We start from the raw sequence: 26,733 nt of genomic DNA, 5'->3' as shown, positions 1-26,733 counted from the left end.
CAAGGTTGGGGCTGTCTTCAGAGCTGCAGATGTGGAATACTCTATGTATTCCACATCTGCAGCTCTACGTGGCGACGTGGCGACGGAATATCCACGGCTTTGGCATGCGTGCAAGGGAGGGAAACATTTGATGCATAAAAGATTTCGAATCACCCCAGAGGAAGCACTGGTTTTGTAAGAAACAGCTGTGATGAATTTTGAATTTTTAGTGCAGTATGTTACTGGCAATTGCTGTAGAGTAGAAGGGATGCCAAGGGGGCGTTCTCAAGCTTTCCAAAGCGGCCATTCCCTGCTGTATGAGGGTACACCATTTCCTAACAATGAAAATACCACTAGGGGCGGTCATAATTTGCACAAGGTTCTGTAATAATGTGCAGAAACAGTATTTCAATTACTGTAGGAAAAAGTCAAAATCTACAGGGGGAGCCTGAACATCTGTGCAAACAATAGCAAAAATATGCATTAACATTTCTCTATGTGGTGTTTTTTCTCCATCTCCTTCTATGAATTGGATCTCACTGCACAATTATTATAAAAATATTATGAACGCATTTTCCCATATTTTTCTTTCTTTTGTGTGCTAACTTGATTGTTGCAATGGAATAAATAGCCTCCAAGAGGAATTCTAGTTTTGAAAAATATCTTGCCCGAAATTGCACTGTTGTTTCACTGTCTAACTTAAGGTGAGCATGTTCAGATGCAGTCAATACCCGTACTTATTGACTGCTCTCTATACATTGTGATTGGCTGAGAGGAAATCAATAATGATCTTGTTCTCAAGCATGGGTTCTGGCATGGATTCACATGCTCATGAATATTCCCAACCCTCAGGCCAGGAATCCTCAGTGAGAAAAGAAAGCAGTCCTGCTTTAAAAGCTTGAAAACTGCCTTTCTCTCATTATCCGATCACTGGAGACTGGGTCATACTGCACCCATCCAATGATGACTCTCTTCCTGAGTCCCGCCCCCGGTGGCAATCTTCAGATTTTTACTGCACATTTTGTTGCAGGGAGTCCTCGTGAGTTGCTCTTCGAGCTATTTTTCATATTAGTTGATTTTTCGACAACAAAAATCCTGGCTTTGTTCTAAAACTCTCGTCCACTGACTCGTAGTCAGTGCCGGTATCAGCGACCCGTCGCTGGCGAAGATCATCAACAACACCGTTGGATCTTCGTGGGAAGGCGTAGTGACGCTTACTTCGCACCTCACCATGTCGGAGGAAGGCAAGAGCAGTGTGTTCAGGCTCTGCTCCCGGTGTGGTTTCAGGAACATCTACGTAGAGGTAAGGCACACACAGTGCCTCTATTGTCTGCATCCTGATCATGAGGAAGACCGATGCGACATCTGCCAGAGTTTCCCAGCCAAGACTAAGAGAAACTGTTACTGACTGTTGGGGGCATGTCTGAAAGAAGACAGGGCTCCTGGCGTGGCCTCTGGGCAAGCTCAGGCAAATCCCAGATCCAGTCGACATCTGGAGCGCTCTCCCTGGGGTAAGGGGTCAAGATCGCTCTCTGTCACCATGCCTATCCGCGGTAAGCTTGTCGATGGGTGGGGTATTGTCTGAGAGATCTTTGAAACATGGCACTTCGTCAAAGGATAAACTGAAAAAGCATTCCATTAAGGAGGCCATCATTGACGTCTACGTCCACGATTTCATCTGCTGTGATGCCACACAAGCAGAAGCCCCCATAATCTATGCCTTCGACCACGACTTCGACGACCAAGCCCCCATCGACGGTTCCCCAGTCAACGGCTGTGGGCACTACATCTCCGTTGATGACATCGGAGAAATCCAGGGTATCGCTGCATCCAAGGGCCACGACCACTTCGAACATGACTATTGCCTCATCAACTACTACTACTCAGTCGGTAAATGCACCCATGGTATCTTCTACTTTGAAGGAAGTGGCAAGACCAAAGGACCTGTTACCACCAGCAGATTTTCTTCCCAGACCAAGTTTTGGGGGGGTTCCGAAGGAGGCCTCAAAGGGCCCGGTAATGGCAGTCTACACAAGTTCTGAGGAGGAAACGTTGCAGGAATGCCTGGGCATGGGTGGCAACAGCCCAATAGGCATGGGGTCACCAAGGCATACTAGCCCAATAAGACGTTTTAGCTCTCTGTCAGTGCCCCCTCCTGTGGCCCCTCCACAGACCTCTAGATACATGTATCAGGATAATTTCACTGTGTTGAGTTCTCTGGTCTCTGAGATACAGCACCAGCAGCCACCAATAGCAGCCCTGTCGGGGAGCGACCCCAGGTACAGCTCTCCAAGGCCTCCGCACAGGCGTTGCTTGGCTACCTTGAGGCGACTACCAACGCCACCGCCTGTCCCAGCAGCACCACCGGGGGATGCACCACAGACAAATACTGCAATGGGCACTGATACCGGCACTACAGACACAGATGATTTGGATGACTTTATTTCTATGTATGTGGAACTGATAGGTGCTGATGATACTTCCAGGTCTTCACCAGATGAGGTGGGGTCGTTTCACTCCATGATGGAAAGGGCATCTACCCTCTTTAATTTAGTGCCAGAGGAAAAGAAAAAGGGGGGGTTCTTTTACCAGAGACGCACATCGGTCAGGAAGATGATATTGTCTGTCAGCTTTACATGATGAGGTATGGGAGGAAGGCCTCGCACTAATGAAAACTCCAAGCTCCACACCAGCAAAATGGGACAGGCTAGAGAAAGCATACAGGGTACCATACTCAGCCCCCAAGTGCCTTAGATCACAGCCATCACCAGGTTCTGTGGTCTCAGCCGCAGCCAGCAAAAGGTCTGCAAACCCGTCCTCCAAGTCTATGGTTACACCAAATCACAAAGGAAAGAAACTGGATGCAATGGGGAAGCGGGTCATATATACTGCAGCATCTCAACTGTCAAGGCTGCTAACGCTCTGGCCATTCTGACCCGGTATGATAGGGAGTTATGGTTCAAGCTCGGCACAATCCTGGATTTTTTGCCAGATGACAAGAAGACAGAGGCTCTCGCCCTTTTCAGGAAGGAGAGGTGGCCTCTGACCACCCCATCAAAGTAGCCATGTATGTCGCAGATTCAGGTTTTCGCCAATGGGGTATGGTGTGGCACTCAGGCGGCAAGGCTGGTTGAAGGCCACCAACAGACCTGATGTCCAGGCAAAGGTGGTTGATATTCCCTTTGACGGGGATAACCTCTTCAGTAAGGTAGTGAATGATATGCTGCACTTGACAAAGACAGACATGGACACAGCAAGATCCCCATGGATCCTGCAACAGCATCAGTCCTCTTCCTTTTGATCTTCAAGGGGAAACTTCAGCAGATCTTGCAGAGGATAAGACGCCTCTACCTCCTACCGTCAGCCCTCCCGCTCCACGGGGCAGGAAGCATACAGAGGCTGTTCGCAATCCTTTGGAGGAGGGTTGCAGCATTGCTGATGCCCGCAAGGCAAGACGCAAACACCCAAGCAAGCCTAACCCTTCCCCAGGCTGGGACCACCACTTTTGTACCCCGGTGGAGGGTCATCTATCATATTTTGTAAACGCATGCAAGGACATCACCACCGACGAATGGGTGCTGGACATACTTCATCAGTGACACACCCTGGAGTTTGTACACAGGTGCCCTCGTATTCCCCCTGTAGCGAGGAAGAAGCTACACACGGCCAGCTGCTCCAGAAATTGCAAGCCATGCTGGCAATAGGGGAAATAAAACCCATCCCTCTTCTCCTTCAGGGCTCTGGAGTGTACTCCAGATACTGTCTGGCTGAAAGAAATCGGGAGTGTTGCGCCCGATCCTGGATTTGCGATGCCTTAACAGATATCTAAAATCCCAAAAGTTCAAGATGGTCACATTGCAACAAGTGCTCGGCCAACTCGAGGAAGGGGATTACATGATGACACTGGACCTGGACGATGCCTACTTTCACGTCCCCATACACCCGAAGCATCGAAAGGTCCTGTGCTTTTTAGTTCTGGGGCATCACTATCAGTTCAGAGCTCTGCCCTTCAGCCTAAAGTCATCCCCAAGGGTTTTCACAAAATGCTTGGCCCAGTGGCAGCTCATCTACGCCTCAAAGGCATAAACATATACCCTGACCTGGACGAATGACTCATCCGGTCATGTTCTCAGGACCTGGCGATACAGCACACAGAGGAGACAGTACTCCTGCTATCAGAACTCGGATTCTCCATTAATTATGGGAAATCCTGCATAGTGCCATCCCAGGTTGCTCTGTCTCTAGGTGCCTGACTAAACACGGTGGAATCCTTCGCATACCCCTCGTAGGAGACGGTGTTGGCTACCTTAGGGGAGGTACATCGGCTGGCCACGATGCAATCTGGGACCATCCTGGCAATCAAGTCGCTACTAGGCATGATGTCCGCATGCATCCACCTAGACCCGTTCTGCAGAATGAAAATGAAGATGCTTCAAGAGCTCCTAGTCGACAGGGGTCACCAATTCGCAGGGGGATGGACAGACAAGATTACCCTCAACCTGGAATTCAGACAGTCCATGCAATGGTGGGGAGTGTGCTCACACCTCACTCAGGGTTCCCTGTTTCAAGTTCCACCTTTCCAGGCAACAGTCACCACAGATGCCTCCCTGGAAGAATGGGGGCTCACACCGGGCAGTCCCAAGCCAGGGGTCTCTGGCTGCCAGCAGAGAAGACTCTGCACATCAATATGATGGAATTACGGGCTGTATTCCGGGCTCTCAAGTCATTCCTGCCTCTTCTGAGGGGCAGGTAGTGAGGATCTTCAGACAACACCACCACAATGTTCTACATCAGGAAACAGGGCGGGACCCGATCCCCTGTTCTTTTACTAGAGGCTCAGGCCACGTCACACTGGGCAATTCTTCAAGACATGTTCCTGATCCCGTTTCACCTGGCAGGTATCAAGAAAACCGCAGTGGATGCCCTCAGCAGGGAGCTTTGGTCCTGCCATGAATGGGATATTCAACAGAAGCAGGTGTCTTTCCTCTTCAGCAAACTGGGCCGTTCCCAGATCGACCTATTTGCAATGGCAGCAAATTCCAAATGCATTTAGTTTGCCAGCAGTTTTCCCCAGCCTGTGAGCCTAGGGGGCACCTTCACGCTCAGATGGGAAGGACGGTTTTTGTATGCCCCCCTCCCATTTCCACTTCTACTGCGTGTCATCAACAAACTGAAACTCTGTCACTGCAAAATGATACTCATCACCCCAGCTTGGCCCTGCCAGATCTGGTACACAGACCTGCTCCGCCTGTCGTTGGCTCCAGCCATCCGTCTGCCTCCTCTTCTAAACCGTTCTGCATCACAACCCGGCATCATTGAACCTTACGGCTTGACTCCTGCAGCCATAGAGTTTAACCACTTTAATGTTCCTATGGAATGTAAAGTGGTTCTTGCCAAGGCCAGGGCGTCAACTACACTACTGTGTTACGGGCACAAGTGGAAGCGCTTCACAGTCTGGTGCAGGTCCCAAAAGATTATGCCTCTGGCCGTCACAGCCCCACAGCTCCAGCCGTACCTGCTGTCACAAGCCGTGGCTGGATTGGCCCACGCCTCCATCAGGGTGCATCTGGTGGCTATATCACAATACACCTGCTCGCTGGGCAGACCATCCTTGTGGTCCCACAGGCTCATCAAAGAATTCATGAATGGTCTCTTCAGATCCTTTGCTCCAGTGAACTCCTCTGCCCCAGCGTGGGAGCTCAGTGTTGTCTTCACCAGACTCATGGGGCCACTATTCAAAACATTGCATCAGGCCCCCACCTGAAGTTTCTTTCTTGGAAGAGAGCATTCCTGGTGGCTATCACCTAGGCCAGGCAGGGCGGGGCAATGCAAGCTCTCTCCTGCAAACGCCCATACCTGGTGTTTCATTCTGCAAGGGTGGTGCTTCGGATGCACCCTTCCTTGATTTCTTAATGTTCTGTCTACATTCCACCTTAACAAACCCTTGGTGCTTCCAGTTGTCTTCCTGAATCCTACTTCAGCTACTGAATGGTCACTGCATATGCTGGACGTTGCGTGGGCCTTGAAGTTCTATGTTGCCCGCGCAAAGGATTTTCGGAAGACTTCTCAACTTTTTGTGAACTTTGCTCCTGTGAGTCAGGTAAATGCCCTGTCAAAGGCTTCCATATCCAGGTGGTTTTCCAGCTGCACCATGAACTGTCATTGTTTGGCCAACAGACCACTTCCGGGTCGGCCTAGAGCTCATTGCACCAGAGCCATTGCTGCAACTACAGCGTTTCTCTCTGGGGTTCCGCTGCTGAACATTCGCAGGGCTGCTACATGCAGGTCTAAGCACACCTTCACCAGGTTCCACTACGTCGACTGGGATTCCAGGGAGGAGTCCAGAGTCGACCAAGCGGTGCTGCGCAACCTGTTTGCTGGAGGTGAGTCGGTTCCTGGGGTAAGTGTTTTTACTTCTGTTGAGCTTTGCCACCTCCCGTGCTTGTGTATGTGTGTACTGCTGTATAATCATATTCATGAGCATGTGAATCCATGCCAGACCCATGCTGGAGAAGGAACAAGTTACTTACCTGTAACTGTTGTTCTCCAGCATGGGCCTGGCATGGATTGACATGCAAACCCTCCCTCCTTCCCCACGGTGTTCTTCTGGATTCATACTGGTACCGCACGTGCTTTGAATCTGAAGATGGCCTCTGGGGCGGGACTCGGGGAGAGGGTTGTCATTGAATGGATGCACTATGACCCAGTCTCCAGTGATTGGATAAGGAGATAAAGTCTGTTTTCAAGCTTTTAAAGCAGGACTGCATTATTTTCTTACTGAGGATTCCCAGCCTGATGGCAGGGAATATTTATGAGCATGTGAATCCATGCCATACCCATGCTGGAGAACAACAGTTACAGGTAATGAAGGTGTTCCATGTGCTAATTAGTGGCACTGACGAGAAGGTGTTGTGCTTGGAATATGCCTTATTTTCCTCTTAGCATTTCCCTGGGTCCATTGGGCTTGCTTGTGTGCAGCCGAATAATAACCCTTCTGGACACATAGTTTTACACAGTGACAGTGGGCTAATGGAAGCAGGAATGCTTGGTTATTTAATTGTACAAGCACTTTAGATGTCTGGAAATGAATGGAGCCTCTCCATGCATGCTATCCCTGTAGCATCTTCTCATGCTCTTAACCTCACATCTTGGGCTCCATTGCAGTGTGTCTTTACTCAACTGTTGGCAAGCTTCCTCTATGCTATGTATGACCAGAAGACAATCATTTCACTACATATAATATAACCGGCGCCCGTACCTTCGAAAACTGATTGGTTTTGATGGATTGAAGTGAGCCTGGTTGTGCTTTGAAGTTTCCTAAGTTTCCAATAAACAAAAGATCGGTTTGCCGTTCGTTAACTAGCAGGCCATGGATGGAAATGGGATCTAATGAACAATAATTTGATGATTTATATAGCGCCTTTTGCAGATGACTGCTTTTAAGTGCAGTAGTAATCAGTGTTACTATCACCTACTTGTAGTACTCAATGTATTGCACTCTGAAGAATGACGGGCAGCCCAGTTCTTGGTATCAAACACTTGCCGCATGGCATTGTCCTGTTACTGACGCGAGGAAGTTGCGCTTGTGCTATCCACAAGGTCATCATTCCAGGACGTAATGGAGGAACCAGCTTTGACATAGTCATTTCATTCATTGGCAGAGCTGGGTCGGTGGGTTGTCGGGACTGTACCCCCAAAGTGTATATCTCCTTTCATATTCCATTGCACACCCTCACCTGTAAACTAGTGTCATTTCAGTGACTCCCTCCACTTTCATTCCCCCGACATCCGCAATAGGACCAAATATTGTTACTTTTGAAAACAGTGTATTACACGAGACCAGACTACTTCTTGCAAAGAAAAATCAGTCGAGGGATCATCTCAACAAAAAGGAAAGAGATGCTATTAGGCAACTCAATGGAAATCAAGCATGAAGAATGATCAAGCCCGCAGATAAAGTAGGCGGGATAGCCCTTTGGAAACGGGATGGATATAGGAACGAGGCACTAAGACTTATGCAAAACTAATATCCTAACTGTGAGCTAAACATTGATCCCACTGCATGCCTACAGGAGGAAATCACCAGCCTGATGAATCATGAATACCAAGAAGGATGGATTGAAGACAATGAGAAACAGTTTTTCAAACAACTCCACCCAATCACACAAGCCTTTTACATATTTTCGATGGTACACAAAAATATGACTCAACCAACTGGAAGGGCTCCATCGTTGAACCACTATATCAATATGCAGACTTCTTCCTGCGCCCTTTTGTGATAAAAATGAAGTCCTACTTACGGGATTCATCTAAAGTGATTAATATCGTCTCCACGATCCAAACAGACCAGCAAGATACTTTAGTTACTTTTGACGTGGAAGCGCTCCGTATTAGCATAGCACAAAATGCTAGTCTTGAAGTGATGCAACACTATCCAGACCAACGTTCCACCACAAAAGAAAAAGTCCCTACTGACTTCATACTAGAGTACACTAGACTGGCACTAACAGAACATTTCTTCTTGTTTGAAAAAATGTTTTTAAACAAATCAAAGGGATCAGTATGGGAGCTACTTTCGCCCCAGACATAGTGATCCATTCTTGTGCCATATAAAAATCTGGCATCGTTATATATGATCTGGAGCAGTGCGCCATCAAATCTGAATAACTCCTGGCAGTGGCTTAACTAGTATGGCACTTTTCACAAATTCACCATGACACATAACACAAATTCAGTACCATTCCTAGATTTGGTCCTTATAAAAACTGATCAGGGTTCAATTGAGACGACTTTGTACCATAAACCGATGGACAAAAATACCCTCCTACAATTTAACAAACTCTTAGTCTCAAAATGAATCTCCCGTTTGGGCAGTTTCTGCAAATCAGGAGGAACCTGCACGCACTTGGAAGATTTAAAAAAAAAACATTTGGATATCCTGTAAAGAAGACTTATACAATGAGGATATCCTCAAAACGCCATAAAAACAGCAAAGAAAAGAGCCAATAACATATCAAGAGTGACATGTCCAACCATACAACAGCGAGAGCAACAGGAATGCATTACATTTGTAACAACATATAGCCCGATCAGTAATGCGCTCAAAAAGGTGATCTTAAACAACTGGAACATCATACATATCCCAGATTTCAAACATTCAAAACCCTGTTTTGCTTGTAAGAAGCCAAACAACCTAAAACAAATGCTTGTCCACACATACGAGCAACAAGGTCAACAACCATCAATAGTGGCTACAGCTTGGGGCATACCCCCAATTGTAGGTGACCAGAAATGTAGCAACTGCTCTGTATGTGCACTTACCACAAATATGAAAATGGTTGAGCTGGGGACATTAACATGGGAATATAAAGACTTGTCTTATTTTAAAACAACATGGGCAATGTATGTCATTAAATGTACCTGTAATCGTATGTATATCTGGAAAACAAAAAGAGAGGCACGACAAAGAATATGTGAACATCAATCATGTCTCAAGAATCTGGTACCTGATATGGTTGAGCACCTTTAGGTAACAAAACGTAAGTACAATGATTTCAGTTGTTTGTCATCCAAATAGTACATCCCCTACCAAGAGGAGGCGATGTGACGTTGTGTTAAGAAAGCTAGAGCAACGTTGGATCCAAGGCCTAGACACTGTCACAAAGGTTTGAACACTTATATTGAGTGGAATCTGTTTATCTAAATAGAACAGTGTAGAAACATCACACGACATCATGTGTGTATTAAGATGGCCCTGAGCCGTACGTACCTTTGCATTTCATATCTAAAGCAAATGAGAAAGTATCGGAATTTGATTTTACGAAAGATGATGTAAATGGAACAATGATTATGTACCATTTGGAGAACAAGGGGTAATGTCTGTTGCCGACTAATGCATTGACCGTAACGTAAACAAACAAGATACTGGCAGGTTGGTGTAGAAATCACCCCTGTGAGGTGTGACAGTACCGATGCTCCCAAGTTTAAAATATTAAGACAGGATACCTTAATTCCATATTGGGTTGAAATCCGCACATCTGCTTGAATAGAACATCTATACAATATTGTGTCGAAATGAATATGCCTGTCACAGTTGTTCATGAACATACCTATTGTAAAAATTAAAATTGATAAAAATGCAACAATGGAAGACCATAGGTACACACATGTCAAAGCAGGACAAAGAACAATTTAGATGATTGTAGATATTCCATGTAGTCGAAAAATGTAACCAATAAGAAAATAAAACACTAAGAGAGTGTGCCATAAAGATCAAACTAGGACGAATTTTGAAGAATAACCTTTCTAAGAAAAAATTCAAATAGGCGGCTTGAAACGCGCACTAATTTTATAATGTTTGACTAAAATATAGCATAACACACAGAGTGGGGCCTCGTAGAGGCTGAGGATGTTTTATGGGTGATAAGGGGTAGCTGTTAGGATGTGCAGTGTTTCCAATGTTTACCTGTTAAACCATGAGTGTATAATATTTCCTTCACTATGTCTATTGTCACTTAGATACTATAGAACATAGAACTGCATCTTATGTAGCAGGGTTCCAAGTAGAGCCAGTGAAGAAGCAGGGCCTTAGTGGGAAGATTGTACTCCTCCTGCTGGGGGTCGTCTTATGTCATCAACTTGCAAATAAAAGGTTCTTTACCTTTAAACTACTGGTTATGTGAAAGCCTCCCTTTGTACATAACATTTGGCGACGAGGATTTTGACTGGGACCCGGAGGACGACCCCCAGCGCCTTTTCTACAGATCTAGTGTGCTGGCTGTGGAGCGGAGCCAGCCTGACTTGCCTGAGGGAGGGCCTTTTTCAGTGGATTATTGACGGCCTGACATCCAGTGTGTGGCATCCACCGGAGGGACATTGCTAGCGCCAGAGGAAAACCCCTGGAGGCTCCGTGGTCTGTGGGAGCTGGAATTGGACCCCTGCAATTTTGTTGAACTTGTGGAGACTGGGCTGGCAAAGACACGGCTTTGGCACTTTTATAATTGGATTTTGGGTTGTGTGTTTTCTGAGCGGCCATTGGACACCCTGGCCCCACACTGAGCAAGGTTGAGAAAGGAGTCGCCGCCGATGACCCTGGTGAGGCGCTCCAGGGTGAGTACATAACCAAGCAGCTATCTTTTAATTAGTGTCACCTACCTGATTGGGTGGGAGCTCTATTGGTTAAACCAGAATTGCAAGCTTGTTATTCTATTCTGCAACTTTGAGACATGGCAAATGTGCCTGCTCCTGTGTTTTTTCTGGCAGTGCCAGGTGAACCCAGGGTTAGATGGGAAGACTGGAAGGAAGGATTCAGCAAATATGCCTTAGCAGTGTTTGGTGCCAACTACTCCAATGAGCGCAAGGAGGCATTGCTATTTCACTGTTTGGGAACTGCAGGCCAAGAGGTCTTAAAGAGATTGCCGGAGCCTTCTGACATTTTGGATGCTGGTCCATATGAAAGGACATTAGCCAAACTGGACAGGCATTTTAGAGTGGAGGAGAACATTATATTGGAAAGATATAAATTTGCCACGAGAGAGCAGAAGAATGGGGAAAGTATCGAGGATTTTGTCACGGCTTTAAGGGGCTTAGCAGTGAAATGCAAATTCACTCACTGTCAGGATGAGCACTTGAGAGACCAGCTAATGATTAAATGTTCCAATGACAGTATTAGGAAAGAACTATGGAAAGAGAGGAACCCCACTTTGGATCGAGCAATTGAGATAGCGAAAATGGTGGAACACACAGATAAGTGCATTGAAGTTCTTCAATCGGATACTGTGAACAATGGTAAACCCAAGTTGGATGAGAGTCAGGGTTCAGTGCTGAAGGTGTCAAAGGTTGTTCAGAGGCAGAGTACGTGGAATCCAAGACGCGCCTCGCAGAATGCTAAAAGGAGCGAAGAGAACAGACCGGCAACTGGCAGAGGACGGCGTCAATGGGTTCCTGCAAAAGATAGAGGGATTCCCAAAGACATGAATTCTTTCAAGATGGTTATGGATTCAGGACAATCCAGAGGTTTTCCAGGGAGAAGATGCTTTAGATGTGGAAGCTTGTCGCATATAGCCTCTGATAAGGATTGCTTTGCTATTCATATCATATGCAATGAGTGTGGTGTGAGAGGGCACATTGCCCGATGTTGTAGAAATTTTAATGCTGGGTCAAATCAAGTGCATGAAATAAGTGCAAGTTATGAAGATGAGTCATATTGTGAGGATGGCAGAGAAGTGGTATTTACAGTGAATGCTGTCAATGGCAGAGTGAAAATGCAGAAACCTTATGCTGAGGTTGTAATTCGAGGTGTACCCGTACGCATGCTAATGGATAGTGGTGCTGACTACACCTTGATAAGTGCGGAAGTGTGGAGGAACAAATTCGATAGTTGTACTCTGTGGGAAAATACTGTTAAAGCAAATGCTTATGGAGATGTTCCCATAGATATTATAGGTTGCTTTGATGCTGAATTACAGTTTAAGGACAGGAAGGCCAAAGGTTGTGTGTATGTTACCAACAGAGGGGGTGAATTGTTGTCATGGAGTGATCAAGCTGAATTGAAGATAAGGCTTGAGGCAAGTCATCCCGAGCAGGTAATGTCTGTTGCGGGAGGAGAGCCCACAGAGATACAAACCACGTTATCTGGGAAATTGGGGTGTCTCAAGGGCTTTGTACATGTAATTCGCCTAAAGAAAGGAGCTGTCCCTAAGATTGCAAAACTGCGAACTATTCCTCTTGCTCTTAGAGGAGATGTAGAGGAAGAACTCAAGAGAATGGAAAGAGATGGTGTCATTGAAAAGATAGAAGCATCTGAATGGGTCAGTCCTATAGTTGTAGTCAGAAAAGGCAATGGGTCTTTGAGGCTCTGTATAGATCTTAGACATCTAAACAGCATGGTTGTGGCAGACAGGTTTCCCCTTCCCCGAATAGATGATCTGATGGTGGGAGTAGCTGGGTCAAAAGTGTTCTCCATACTAGATCTTAAATCGGCCTACCATCAGGTTGAATTGCACCCTAATTCCAGGGATCTCACCGCCTTCATCACCCCGATTGGATTGTTCAGGTGTGTTCGCATGCCATTTGGTTTGGTCTCAGCCGCAAGTGTGTTTCAGAGTATTATGCATAAATTACTTGGGGGTGAAAAAGGGGTGATGTGTTATCAGGATGATGTTCTTGTATGTGGGAGCGATGAGAAGGAGCATGATGTTCGTTTGAAAAGAGTTTTGGATATTTTGAAGGAGGCAGGCCTCACCGTTGCCTTGGAAAAATGTACTTTTAAAGCCAACAAAGTGGTGTACCTGGGTCATGAGATCACTGGGGAAGGGGTTAGACCCAAGGAGGAGGCTATTGAGGCCATAAAAAGAATGGAGGAGCCTAAGTCTAAAGGGGACATACTATCATTTTTGGGACTGGTGGAGTTTTACGGCAAATTTGTCAAGGGGTTAGCAGAAATGTCGAGGAATATGAGATTTCTCACTCGCAAGGGAGTCGTTTTTAAATGGTGTGACCGGTGCAAGAAAGAATTTTTGATGATAAAAGAGGCTATTGTCAATGCTCCCATTTTGAAAATATTTGAGGAAAGTAAACCCACATTGCTTTTTGTTGATGCCAGTGATTATGGTGTTGGGGCTGTTCTGATGCAGGAGGATCAGACAGGTTTACAGACTGTGGCTTTTGCGTCCAGGTCTTTGAAGGGCCCAGAATCTAGATATTCAGTTATTGAGAAGGAGGCTCTAGCATGCGTTTGGGGTGTCGAGAAATTTAAAAGATTCTTGTGGGGGAGGAGTTTCACCATTTGCACTGACCATAAACCCTTGGTTGGAATTTTTACAAAAGGTGGTTTGGAGGGAGTGTCAAGACGCATTATGAAATGGGTCACGGCATTGCAAGGGTTACAGTATACCATGCTCCACGTAAAGGGGGAGGTTAATGTGGTTGCAGACGCCTTGTCTAGATCTGTCCAGAGGGAAATTTCTGACGATAGTGACTTTACAAGTTCAGAGGAGAGTGCAGAAATATTCCAGGTGCATGAAACATTAAAGAAAAGTGAGTGGGATGTGTCTTGCACGGAGGATGTTGTATATCAAGGAGTACTTGCTCTGGTTGCAGAAGGTAAAATTAAGAGCCACAGGGGCGAGATGAATGGTTTTGCCAAAGTGAGGGAGGAGCTATGGATTCAGGATGGTTATTTATACAAGGGTCACCAGATGGTTGTGCCAGTCGGTATGAGGAAGTCTGTCTTGGAGTTGGCCCATGTTGGGCATTTAGGTCTGGCCAGGACGAAGGGACTTGTGAGGTCTGAATTTTGGTGGCCTGGTATCGACAAGGACATAGAGGAACAAGTCAAAGACTGTGTGGAATGTATTGAGGGAAACAAAGGCTTGAAAGTGCAAAAAGTTCCCATGGTAGTGAGGGAGTCCCCGCGTGTCCCTTGGGACGAAATTGCGTTGGATCTCCTCGGTCCATTTAATATTGGTGGTGGCAGAGATAGCTACCTATTAGTAGTCATAGATTTATTATCAAAATGGCCGGAGGTATGTGTACTCAAGGACATATCCAGTAGTAGTATAATCAGATTTTTGGAACAACTGTTTTGGAGAGAAGGGTTTCCAAGAAAGTGTTTGTCTGACAATGGGACCCAACTTGTTTCCAGAGAGTTTAAAGAATTCTTAGAGAATCATGGGATTGAGCAGGTGAATACTTCTTTATATCATCCCCAGAGTAATGGGTGTGTGGAACGATTTAATAGGACTCTGATGGAGGCTATTAGGATAGCGGTGGCTACTGGAGGAGATTGGGTGAGAACAGTGATGGAACGCACGTTCCAGTATAGGCTAACTACCCATAGTGTCACAGGCGTGAGTCCATTTGAGATCTTGAGAGGAAGAAAACCAAATACTCATTTATGTCCAGGTTGGATGGGCAAATCAAAAATGGTGGATGTGGATCTAGAGAGTGTAAAAAGGAGAATTTTTGAAGCTGGAGTTAGATCCAAGGAGAGGTATGATCAGAAGAATTGTTGTAGGGAACTCAAGGTCAAAGAGGGTGATTGGATTAAAGTCAAGCTCCCCACCAAAGTTCGTAAAGGAGCCTCGTTGTTTTCTGAACCCAAGCAAGTTGTGAAAGACTTGGGTTCGTCAGTGTTGGTCAAAGGAGGAGCTATTTGGAATAAGGAAAGGGTGGCTTTTCCGTTTCAATGTTAATTTGTCTTCAGTTAGTTGGAGACAGGGACTTTCTTGTGACTCTACCTAATCAACCACTAGATGTCATATATCTATGCTCTTGATTTGTGCCAGGACTTGCAGCGCATCCAATGTTTTACCTGTTAAACCACGAGTGTATAATATTTATTTTACAGGTTTCAATTTCAGTTGTACAATATGTGTTTTACAGGTTTCAATTTTAGTGGGTCCCCACCCACACAGTTACTTGTCATGTTTAAGGAGGAGAGGTGTTAGGATGTGCAGTGTTTCCAATGTTTACCTGTTAAACCATGAGTGTATAATATTTCCTTCACTATGTCTATTGTCACTTAGATACTATAGAACATAGAACTGCATCTTATGTAGCAGGGTTCCAAGTAGAGCCAGTGAAGAAGCAGGGCCTTAGTGGGAAGATTGTACTCCTCCTGCTGGGGGTCGTCTTATGTCATCAACTTGCAAATAAAAGGTTCTTTACCTTTAAACTACTGGTTATGTGAAAGCCTCCCTTTGTACATAACAGTAGCTATGTTTGTAAATGCAGCCCTCTTATAAATGGTCACAACGTGTTTAACCTACAAGGAACTAATTGCATGCGCTGAATAGGGAGAAAGGACGTAGAGCTCACTCCAGCAACAAACGGGGTGGAGATCTGCAATACACTTTCGTTTGACCATTGAATGCGGCTAGTACACGGCGAAAACAGGGAAAGGCGAAAGGAAAATGGCAATATTAAGTACATTCCCCTCTGTGTTTAAAAAATGCACTACAGTATGCCGATATGTTTCGGTCTGATGCCGGAGTTGTACCATGTCACGCCGACATTGGGGTTCTGCTTATAACAATTAATGCGCTAATAACTATGTACACACACTTGCCGTGAAGAAGAGCAGGCACCTGGCTGCATAATGCAGGTCGCAAAGACATAATCGATCTAAATCGCTCCATGTAATTCACTTCGGATATGCAGTAGTACTTTGTTGTAACTAACTAAATGCTCATCCTGTGAGCGTGTAAGAGTGGATGTTGCAAAAGGTTGTAGAGGATGGGAACTACTATATATACTTCCACTCGCGTGTTCTGTATTTTACGTATATCTCCGCTCACAACGTAACAGGTATCTGATGGCTAAAGATATATACTTCAGGTGCACAAGGATGTAGTCGCCGGGCCTAGGGAGACGCGACACAACCTCTAATCCAACCAACATTAGTATCAAAAAATGAATTATGAGGTGTCACTATTCAGGGTACACTTGTTGCCAATGATTAGAAATCGTGGTCATATGCAGCAGTTTACAGTATGCATGGCCCCCCCTAAGTCCAATGCTCAATGTAAATAAACAGTCTGACAACATACTGGACTGTTTATTCTAATCAAACCAGCCTGTTGTTGCCTACAAGTAACCCCTTTAGGATTTTCATACATTTAAATACAAAGTAAATACATGGTATAAAGCTCAGTCATATGTTTTTCAAAGCAAATTTCAATACTGCCAGAGCTTATAAAATCAGTCTGTAATTTATTTTCTGAGTGTAGTCACACGCACTCCATTGGTGTTGAAATGAAATTCTAGTTCCACCTGACCTTTGATTACGAAACACTTTACAAATCCCAAATAAACATATACATCACTTCTCCTCAACGTAAACCATTATCATTTTCTAATAATGTTTTTTCAAACAGTCAACTCAAATTTGACAAAATTGCCGACCTGTTTTGGATATACAAAATCCATCTTCAGGGCTTTGAGTTGCCTTTTTCACAAACATATATCTACATTTACATTTTCATCAGTGTACCTACAGTAAATAACAAATCATAATGTTATCTTCTAATGATTTCAACTAATAATTGTTATGGTTAATATATGTTCACCAACTTTCACCATGAAATGTCATTGAACACTAACCACAAAAGGTATTTGGTAGCCTTGAAATGAATACAACCTGTGAGATAAAATATATTCAAATTTTGTTAACTACCAATCCCTAAAACCAGGAATTCACAGCCTAACATTATATGTGTTCAGATCAAAGGGTGAGCTTTTATACAACACTCAACCAGTAGTGATTGATAAAGGACCTACTGTGAGGTTCTTCGCATTAGGAGCCAAAGTACATTGAAAAACGGAACGTGTATAAAGTCATTTGTACTATTTCTTCTGACACTGTATTTGCATGCAACCTACAAAAGACATATAGAAACCATATAACGTTGGGCGCGGTTGCAGCCGTATCTGTATAATCCATTAGGGATCATGGCGTTTCATAAGGCACGCATCGGGTTCAAGTACCTTCATATCTATAGCTGCCTGTTAGAGGCAGATCCCTTCAAGCTCAAACGCGGGCCTCGATTCCTCCTTCGTAAAGTCTGGAAGGCAATTTGTGAGGGAGTCGACAGGGTGACTGGTCTGGTGCCTCACTCCCGTATATATGCTTGTTATGACCATGCCAACCCTGCGCATGCTCAGTGGATCATAGATAGCCGGTCCGATAGCACAGCAAGTAGAGCACTCGCTTTGATATCTGTGCAGAGCCTGCTGACGCAGGTTCGAATCCCGGCAGGGCCAAACTCAGCCTTTCATCCTTCCGAGGTCGATAAATAAGCACCACACACCGTGGGTAATATTAAGCTGCAATATAAATGCTAAATTACTATAGAGTGGATGTTGCCTCACAATTTTCTTTTTGGGTGTTGGGCTCACAAGGGTATCCACACTCGGGCCGATAGTGCCATCAGTCCTCCTTTAAGATGGTCCTCAACATTAAAGGCTTACCTGCGCAATCAATTAGCTAATTTTCCATGACATACTAATGCATGCTCTATCGCCATCCCCGCAATGGGAGTTGGTGGTAAACAAGTACTGTAAGAAGATTCATTTCAACACTACAGCTAAGTCAATGCCTAGTCTGGGATACTGAATGGAAACCCTTATTGATATATCTTTATGTCCAGTTCATGAGTTCTGGATGACTACCCCTATATAACACCCCTCTCTTAGAATCCCCCTGACCCCACTGAGCCAAGAAGTAGTTCTGTTTTGCAAGTTTAAAAGGTTTATTTGAAAAAAATTAACAGTATACATATATATCACACTTTTATAATGAATTAATAATTAATATCACACTTAAAACATGAGCAGTGATCAACAGTGAATAATGTCCTACTAGTAAACTGATTTGGTTACCCAGGAGTAGTATAAGGATGAGGTAGCACACTTGCGAATAGGAACAGAAGAATAAGGTGGTAGAGAATGCTTTATATAATTTCAGATGGATGCAATGTTGAATGAAAATGCAGTACAGAAAATACTCAATATGATTTCAACAAAACAATGTAATCACTTTTCTCTGGCAATCCACTCCCCCCCCCCCCCCTTATGCAATGTAAGGAAATGAAGAGTAGCACACAGTTCTCAGACATGCAACCAAATGTAATTCAGTTCACCCCAGCAAGCTTAGACTACGGATAGAAGTTGAAACAAAGGCCCAAAATGATTTTATATGTGCTGGCAATGAAGTGAGGAATATGCTGAAAATGGTTTTAATTCCCTTTAGGAGGTTCAGGGTGAGTGAAAGATACTTGGGATGAGCTCAGGCTCCCTTTAACAATGCTCTAGGAGTAACTAGCAGGTTAAACGAATTTTTGGCAAAGGAAAGCAAGGAAGCTGCTGTTTTCACACGTGGCTGGATTTTTAACCAAATCGCGAATCGCGGCAAAATTCGCTAATGTGTGAATCACGATTACAGCAAAAGTATAAGGAGTAGCGGTACTATGTTCGTTGAAAAGCCAAGATTCTAAGCTTTCAGAGGAAAGTTAAACCAAGTTTCTAGCCCAAACGGTTCCAAAGATATGAACGATTTTGTAAAGGTCGTTTTTCGAATTTAAAGTAACTCAAATTGACAGGTGACAGCTTTTAAAAATGACAGGTGACAGCTATGCGGCTGCAGAATTGGCAAGTGACAGTTAGGAGGCAGTTCTACTTAGATTAAATAGATTGAATTATATCACTGGAAACTAAGAGATTTGGTTTCACACCGTCCTAGCTGTACTCACAATGTATTTGGAAGGTCTAGGTCTCACGGATCGGGTCAAGATGGCTTCGGTTCTGGTTTTGCCCCGGACGGTCTCTGCGCACAGCGTCTGGTCTCTGCTCTGCTGGTCTGGTCTGACACTGCTCCTGGCCCGGCTCCTGGATCTCTGGGTACAGCGTCTGTGCACAGCTCCTGGATCTTTCTGCACAGCTTTCTCTGGACACAGCACTGATCTGCACGGCTCCTGGATGCTGCTACCGCTGTTAGGTTTGCTGGATGCTGAGGCCTGCTGAGAAGAGTTCTCAGTTTGTGGGTTTAGGCCCTTGCTTTGAGTTCTGAATCAAGTTCTTTGGAATTTTAAAGTCTAAGTGTTGGGTCTGGTATCTTCTGGATGTTGTGTGGTCCGGCAGAGCGCGTTGCAGCAACTGGATTTGAATCCCTCTACCTGTCCCAGCAGTCTCTTTTTATGTGTTTTGAAAATGGGTGTGTGCCTGGGCCTAGCAAAGCCTGCCCCTCTCTACTTGTCATTGGCCCAATTCTCCCCTCTCCCATGATTGGGGGAAGGAAACGTGAGTCAGAGTGATGCTGTAGGTTTTATGGGTCAGAGGATCCTCCCCTGGTCAGTTTGCCCACAAATCTATATTTGATTCAAATACATATTGCACAGACACACAGTTGTTTAAAATTACATGCACCCATCACATATCACATGAGGCATACTCTGTTCAAACTCTGCTCTTCCTGGGGGCTTGCATTCAGAAATGGCAACATTTTGCACTTTTTAATTGGGTTTGCAATATCGGACATTTACCCAAATTTACACACATGTGCGCAAGGAGTGTGGACATTAATTGATGAAGTGTCAGATTTTTAACATGCAGACATTTGGAGTGAAACCCTATTTTCCCCTAGAAACTCCCCAGATCATCCCACCGGGTCCTAGATAATTTTGACAAGTCCGCACCATGAGTTATACATCTTTCTTAAAATCATATTCTGGCCAACAGGGGTGTGTCTTCCCAGGTCACATGGTGGAGAAACCAGTCTATCCACTTTCCTTAAACTCAGCCTGTCCTCAGAGGGGCTTCCCCTCCCCGTTTCTGCCAAGAAGAAGCCACTTTTACGACGCCCCCAATATAACTTCTGCCTGAGTCAAGGAAGGGCTTTGTTCAAAAGGAAGCCATTTACGATCCCCCCAAGAAACCATCTGCCTGGGCCCAGGACAGGCCTTTGTTCAACTCCCTGTAGCTGCTCCACCCCTAATCTAATCAGAGAGGTGACAACTCCTTTTGGCAAGGGGAAGAGTGGCTGAGCAGGTTTTAACTCCCGTGGGGGTAGATGTCAGGCAGAATTCAAGTCTATTACGATTTTTACATACACATTAAATAATTACTTCCTTCAAGTCATTTCAGAGTATAGTTTTACATTGTATCCACCTCTTAGCAAGTCTTTCTTTGGTCTGGTTTTGTTTCATTTGTTCAGTTTTACACAAAAGTCTGGTGGATTTAAAACGCCGGCTTTCTGATAGTGGTGAGTACTGGTAATGCAACCATTTTTGGGATTTAAGAAAATGAATTCCCCACAGTTCTAGGTTGCTTTTGGCAATCAGCATTGCCATTCCCAATGGTTTCAGGCTACTGTGTGGGTAGCCCAATGGTGGTTTTAGGCAGTGCCCTACTGTGCTCACAGCCTTGGCAAAAATGGGTGGCAGCCTATTCTTCATGCATTTCCCTGTGCATTTTCTGGGAAGTTCTGGCCATCATGATGTTTTCCATGCCAGTACTGCACAGTTTTCCTATTCTGGCGTACATGTGGGCTTTTTGGCCATCTTGGATTTTCTAAGCCCACAGCACCAAATGTTGCAGCATGATAGCTCAAACGTGGGTCAGGACACCCAACAGTACCAACTAGGTCTTTAGTGCGCATTTTAATCATTTCAAAATATAAGGCTGTAGTTGACAGTAAGTAGATCCATATTAAACCCCCCACCCCCTTTTTCGTTCCTGACTATGGTCCACTGCAATTGGGAAAGAAGACAACCTAGTCGGCACAAGCTGCCCAACCAGTAACAACGGTCAGTACATGCTGAAAGAAATATTTTGTCTGGGCAAATTAGAAAAGTAATTGCAAATGAGAAACGAAGACACCAACACAGAGGGTTGGACATAATTAAATCACATAGTTATTCCTGCAGGTGAGAGAGTAGTGTTCCAAGCTCACCTACCGATGAATCATGATTCACCAGGCAGCCAATAATAGCTCCTCAAGAAAAAGAAATACATCACCATCCCCGCATGTGAACCAATTTCAGGTCAGTAGCCTAGCACGGAAGAAAAAGTTTGGAGAAGGAAACATATCACTGACAACTTCATTGATTAGTTTTATGTTCATTTTGTAACCCTAAAGAATCTCGAAGACAAGATGAAGGGGTAGTCTGACGATCTGTATATTGTGTTCTTCAGCTAAATGTACGTCCTGATGAAGGCCCAACTTTAACTGCTTAAGAAGACTGCTAAGAAAGGGTGGTTCCTGAATAAAGGGCCGAAACACTCTGTGTTGACCACATATCATATAACATATCCTTCTCAGCTGCAGGATGGAAAAATAATAATCTGACCGCACGGAAATGCACTCATATATAACCCTGTGTTAAAATCGGTAGTGAATTTATTTTGTAGTTAACATCCATTTTTAGATCTACTAATTAGACGGTTTATACTTCAGGTGATGCTTGTATGCACATCCCTATTTGCTTGAATAAGACAAATTCTTATAAAAACTTGCTGCTTTGCATGAACAGCACTTTATTGTACTAACACCACCTTGTTGCACTTGTTTTGCACTTATGCACTTTAACAAATAGACAAAATCTTGCGTGCCTATTTGTACGAAGACTTCTAGATTTGTCATTAAAATATTTTGTATGAAACTTGTACACTACCTTGTGTCGTAGTAATGTATTCTCAGTGTATCTTGACATTTATATGTGTCAAAAATAGATGTTCCTGGATAAATAGTTTAGAAGAAGAACGAAAATTAGAGCGAACTGCATATCTTCCTGAATAGGGTGACTGGTCTTCACACCAGAGGGAGGGGTATCCCAACACTTGCTTGTTGTTTTCCTGTGCAACTCTGTCACAAGTCCCTTAGTAACGAGATATTGATTTAAAACTTTATTTTCGCTTCTGTGAATTATGTCTTTAAAGAATTGAGTTAAAAACGTTCAGTAGAGTCCATCATGTGGTCATTAAGTGGGTGAGGGCTAGCTGGGACAAAGTCTAAGGAGTCTAAAACATTTTTGCTCTCAAGCTCTGGCAGGCTCCCCTCTAAGCGTTTACTCAACAGAGGCCTGTGGTGAAAGCACTGCCTGCAGCGTTCATGGCTTCGGAGTAAGAAAAAAAGCAGAGGCGTGTGCACCAAAAGGTATGATAGCAGTGCGCCCAGCTCACCTGTTATTTCTTAATCAGAGGCACTGGCCACCACTTGCAGCTCTTTCACCATGCAGCTCTGTTGGGTAAAAGGGTTGCCTGAGGGTGTTGGCGCCTCTGATTAAGAAACAAAAGGAGAAGGAAGGCACAGCAAATTATATGAAAGAAATGTGCCTGTCTCTCCTGCTTGGCTCCCAGTGCCCTTGGAAGCAAAGCAACTTCCAGCCCCTCCAATACTTAGACCACACACACTGTTGTTAGCGCCCCTTCTCGTTTTGTCATCCCACTTAAAATGATGACCATCACCCTCAAAGAGAGCCTCATCTTCTGAATTCTACTTTGTCTCCTTTTCCAGGAACAAACCCCGGACAGTTGAAAACTGCAGGTGTCTGAGGAGAATGCGATTACTCGGCCACACAAAGTCCGCGCCCAGCCAGGCCTGCCCAACCAGCAGCACCTTGTGACTGTTGCTTGTCAGAGCTCAGTCTCAGCTGCTCGTCATCACGACACGAATCGACAGGCACCAAGAGACAGAGTCATCTGATCGTGAGTACTCCAGGGGTTTAATCTGTGGGGCATGCTTCTTGAATTGTGGGCACTCTTCAGAGAAAGTAGAACCTTTTTCTAGTAGAACCTTTCCGCGGGTGTTGCAGAGCTTGCCCTAGCTGTATGCGGTGAGAAGCAGGAACAGGCTTACCCCAGCCACGAGGAGGAGGGGAAGCAAGTGGAAGACTATTCTGTGTGACCTAAAAGTATCAATGGATGCCACTGCCTTTTTCCCTCCTTGCCCCTTTAAGCTTCCGCCTGGTGTCCACGCATTGAGCAGGAGAATACTTTGGAATGTTTTTGGGACATTGGAATGCTGGGAGTTCCATTGAAGACGATGCACTGGCAGCAGACAATAATCGCCGGAATAAGTCCTACCATTCCTGTGTTTTTTTTTTCATTCATCTCCCCTAGTTGTATAAAGAGCATTCTACTCTGATTGGGTGGAATGTTCTAATAGCAATAATACCCCCATCCTCCATTCAATGCTAAGTGGTAGAGTCCCTTGACACGTGTTAAACGCCCTCACTTCGCTCAGAACTTTACCTTGGCCAATGATTGTTACCACTTGGTAATGCCCTTGGAATGCGGCATTAATGCCTTATTATTAGTCCTGTTTTCGAGTCATCATGATTCAAGCCTTTGGTCTCACTTTGATTGACATTCTGTGTTCTCTGTGGCTGAAAATACAACCTCTGGTGATCCTCTACACCAGGGGTCTGCAACCTTTGGCTCTCCAGATGTTTTGGACTACAATTCCCATGTTATCTGGCTATTGCAGGCACCCGCTCTACACTGTCCAAAATGTCTTCTATTAGTGCAGACCCTGTGGCCACATTTCTTTCCATAATGCTTAGACTGGAGTGGGCTGGAGAGTGGTTTTCCACACCATGGCATATGTCTGTCTCTATGGAGGTGGGTCACTCACGTGACTTTCCCAGACATTGCCGCTCCTCCAGAAACACCCATTTTTCATATGCCAAATCGATGGTCTGGTGGTACACCCTCCTCCCAAACGTTTCATCGCCACTGGTCACATATGCCCCCTTTCACAGTTGTCAGTTTTGTGAATCCGACACAATTTGTGCCAGCTGCAATTGCCACATTTCAGCAGCAGCAAATGCATTTGTGGCTGCAATCACTGTATTTTAATTGCCCCTGATGCTTCATTTATATACATTTTCCATTACTTTATTCGAATGCAGCTGGCATCCTTACAAACTGTCCATGGAATTCCTTTCCTTTTTAAAGTTCATGGAAACGGACATTGAGAAAACTGTCCTTGGAAGGTAGTACATTTTACAACAAAAAGGTATCTGCCCCATGGGCCATACAAGTGAGCTATAATTCTTAATTGCTTGGAGGTAGGAAATATCAAACAAACCCTACTTTCGGGTCACCCTAGATAAACTGGGTCATTGCGTAATGGATTTTCTTTCCGTGTAAGCCCCAGGCAGCCACATCATTGAGCTGACCAGGCTGCAACCCCCACACCCCACCCCCGCGAAATGATGTTAGCTGAGGGGCGGGGCTTCCGTGCTCCTTAACAGCTCAAAGATCAGGAACATGCTTCTAGGCGCATTTTGTTTTTCTGAGGCAAATCTACTATCTGCTCGGCTTGGATATTCAAGCACTGCCCTTCCCCAGAGTCACAGCACCCCCTGAGACACACAGGCTGCCTCCCTGGCTCTGCAGCCAGTGCCGTAATGAACTTGATCGACAACACGTTTCTTTTGTCATCAGCAGCATAGCCTTTCTTATCCATGATGGTGAATTTCCAACTGAAAGACCACCAGTCACCTTGCAAATATGTGACAGACTGTTAAAGCAAGCAACACAATAAAGCACCCTTTGAAAATGTGTTCATACCCATGACGTCTAATAGCTTAATATGCTAAAAAGTTAAGTTTGCTTTGATGTCCTTAGTTGAATGTTCTTATAACCATACATAACAACACGCTGGAGGTTTGTGACGAATCTCCAAACCTAAGTGAGTTTATGACGCAACGTATTTTATTGTGCGTCTTAAAGCGCTGAAAATAAAGTGGGTAAATAGATATTTTGCCTTTTGCATTTTATAGGTTTCTATTCAGGATGTGGAAAATAAAGTTACTCTGATATTATTGTGTCCAAAAATGCTGCTATAAGGATTTACATGTTGTCATGATGCTTTACTATGCAATTTGTGGATTTTGCAAGTAAACTCTATAGGAAAGTATTATTGAAGATCTTGACACCCAAAACTTAAAAATGTGTTCCAAGTAAAGCGTGGAAGAAGGTGGCCGTGCCCAAATTACAGAGTGGGTTCAAATCCCTGATTCACTGTTTAGCATACGGGTGTGATCCCAGGCAAATAATCTCACCCTGACTTCAACTGCAAACATTGGAATACTTATAAGTGATTACGTTTACACCCTTACAATAGGATGGTTTTGACAAAAGTAGGGACAAATTGGTGTACCCTGGTGCTCCTCTGCTAGTGGCTCCAATACTGTCGCATAGAATTGCATTATTGCTGCACTGGCCTTCCCCCAGTCTCGTAACACTTGATTTAACAGGCAGATATAGTCTCGCCAGCCAGTCAGTGCAACAGAGATTCTAGTATAGCGGACTATCTGTGGTAGAACCAACATTACATTTTCTCCCCTGTTGCTCCCAGACACTGAAGTTGCTTGGGCCGTCCAGAGTACTGCCCCCCACTCTGCAATGTCCTGATATGCTATGATATTGAGTCTTTCATTGCACACCATCTGCCATTTTCACATTTTCTAGGCCTTCAGGATCGTCAGGAAGTGGGTGTTTTCAGACTTAAAGGAGAGAGTTAACTGATTGTAACATTGAAGCTGCACTAGAATCGTCTCATTACAATGAATAATGAATTTAGATGCCCCTACACAAGTACGTTTGCCACTCCTCCACTGTCTTTGAAGTTAGCATCTCTCCCAACATTTAAAGGGTTAGCCCCCGCCAAGATTTTGGCCTAGGTGCATCCCTGGATGTGCACACTTGCATTTTGTTAGGCAGAGAGGTGAGGGAAGCCTTTCCCCGAAACTGGCGGTGTTAAAGTTTTACTCTGTTCAGACAGATGTACTGAACAAACGGAGTAAAACTTTAAAGTTGCTACTTTCAAGAATGACTTCCATCGCCTCTATGCATATTGCACTTTAACATATACTATTTGATAGTTGGTCCCCACATCAGACCATGGAGGTGTGGGGTAGAACTATGGGGGTGGAGCCTCCAAGTTGCCCCACCTATTTTCTCAAGTGGACCCTCTCATCGCCACTTACACCCCCAACCCCTGAAATGTAGGTATCGTTGCGCCTCTGGCAAGCCCCCATATGTATTTAGCATGATACCCATTTCTGTTCAGTTAAGCCATCCTGCTTGGTTTTCAAGTTTTTCTCTTGCCCCCTCACATTGTTCCAAGTGGAATAGAAATAGAGAAAATACTTGGATGTATGATCATGTCGCTTGAGGACACTGTGCTGGCTCCAGGGGATCTTGCCATTAGTACTTAGCAAGTTACCCAAAGCAGAGGTGAGAATTAAC

The 26,733-nt window shown here is 44.7% G+C and overlaps 1 protein-coding gene across 4 annotated transcripts in view; it reads left to right on the top strand.

Annotated features, from left to right (window-relative positions):
- ZBTB20 (zinc finger and BTB domain containing 20) overlaps positions 1-26,733 on the top strand; it is a 3,989,371-nt gene that overhangs the window by 3,878,892 nt on the left and 83,746 nt on the right. For all 4 annotated transcript variants that reach the window (XM_069635901.1, XM_069635902.1, XM_069635903.1 and 1 more), the window contains one exon: positions 22,991-23,181. The gene's annotated coding sequence lies outside the window, so the exon portion shown is untranslated. The remainder of the gene's footprint in view (positions 1-22,990; positions 23,182-26,733) is intronic.

The sequence above is a fragment of the Ambystoma mexicanum genome, chromosome 7p (assembly GCF_040938575.1).
Source record: "Ambystoma mexicanum isolate Mex_15411 chromosome 7p, UKY_AmexF1_1, whole genome shotgun sequence".
In the NCBI taxonomy this organism is placed as follows: Eukaryota; Metazoa; Chordata; class Amphibia; order Caudata; family Ambystomatidae; genus Ambystoma; species Ambystoma mexicanum.
This window is presented reverse-complemented; position numbering and strand designations above follow the sequence as displayed.